The 1630-nt window shown below is 31.5% G+C and overlaps 1 protein-coding gene across 1 annotated transcript in view; it reads left to right on the top strand.

Moving 5' to 3' along the window:
• HELRODRAFT_177923 (hypothetical protein) overlaps positions 1–1630 on the top strand; it is a gene marked incomplete at both ends in the record, with an annotated part of 7674 nt that overhangs the window by 1386 nt on the left and 4658 nt on the right. The window lies entirely within an intron of this gene.

The following is a 1630-nucleotide window of genomic DNA, read 5'->3' as shown; positions in this document are numbered from 1 at the left end:
TTTTGTCTGTCTATACTAATTAAAGTTTCGCGCCAAAAAAGCTGTACATTATCTACACGACTCACATATACATTATGCTTGCACGCGCAAGCACCGCATCATACGAGTATGATAGTCTTCGAGTTTCGGACCGACAATATTCGAATCATGCCATCGCGTAATAACAGTTCGATACATGGCACTTCCAGTGACCGTTAGAAAAGTCGAAAAACTAAACAAAAAGCTTTCGAAATCTTTTTTTGTAAATAAAATTACTACTTTAAGAACATCTAATTCTAATTTTTCTACTCATAACTTTACTAAACTTACTACTGAATCTTTTTCTGTATTTACTCCAACAAATCTTCTAGAACTTACTAAAATTATTAATTCTATGTCAGCTACAACCTGTTCTCTAGATCTAATTATTAATTCTATGTCAGCTACAACCTGTTCTCTAGATCTACTTCCTTCTAATTTACTTAAAGAATTTTTTTTAATATTTTATCTAATCATTCTCAAATTATTTAATTTATCTCTTTCCACCTCCAAATTATTTACTTTTTATAAGAATTCTATTGTTATTCCTATTCTTAAAAACTTATCCTTAGATCCTATCTCTTTATCTAATTATAGACCTGTTACTAATATTACTTTCATCTCTAAAATAATAGAAAAAAGTAATTTTTAATCAATTGTCATCTTATTTAAACTCTTACTCCTTGCTACCTGTACCTGTATCTCAATCTGGTTTCAGGCCTGCTCACAGTACTGAAACTTCTTTACTCAAAATACACAATGGTATCCTTCTCTCTAGTGACAATAGTAATCCTACTCTTCTTCTTGCCCTTGACTTTTCCTCGGCTTTTGATACTGTTGATCATGCTATTCTCTTGAGACTGCTACTTCTTTCTTTTAATATTACTGATTCTTGTCTATCTTGGTTTTTTTCTTATTTCTGTAATCGGTTTTCTTCTGTTGTTCTCAATAATTCTACTTCTAACTCTTCTACTCTTAGTTTCGGGGTACATCAGGGTTCTATCCTTAGCCCTCTTCTATTTATACTCTGTACCTCTGAACTACCTCGTATTATTAAAAACTTTTTTTTCTCTAGTCAACTATATGCTGATGATTCTTACAATTATACTTCTTTTCCTCCATCTAATCTAAATAGTGTTCTTCATAATCTATCTCTATGTCTTTCTTCAATTATCGCTTGGTCTGACTCTATGTGTCTTGAACTTAATCCTTCTAAGTTTGAATTAATTTGTTTTAATAAATCTAAACACTCTATTACTATTCCTCCTATTATCTTACCTGATTCTAAAACTCTTGATGTCTCTCACAAGTTTCGTAGTCTAGGTTTTATCTTTGTTTCTACCATGTCTTTTTCTTCTCAGATTAATAGTGTTGCTAGAAGCTCTTATTTTCATCTACGTAAAATAAAAAACTTTTGCCTTTTCTTGATGATCCTACTCTTTTCCTTCTTGTTACTTCGTTAGTCTTATCTAGGATTGATTATTGTAACTCACTCTACTATGGTCTTCCTAATTCTATACTCTATCCTTTAAGTAAAGCTTTTAATCCTGCTGCTCGTCTAGTTGCTCGTACCCCTTTCTTTTCTCATATATCTCCATATCTTGTTCTCTTG

The sequence above is a fragment of the Helobdella robusta genome (assembly GCF_000326865.2).
Source record: "Helobdella robusta unplaced genomic scaffold HELROscaffold_45, whole genome shotgun sequence".
Lineage (NCBI taxonomy): Eukaryota > Metazoa > Annelida > Clitellata > Rhynchobdellida > Glossiphoniidae > Helobdella > Helobdella robusta.
This window is presented reverse-complemented; position numbering and strand designations above follow the sequence as displayed.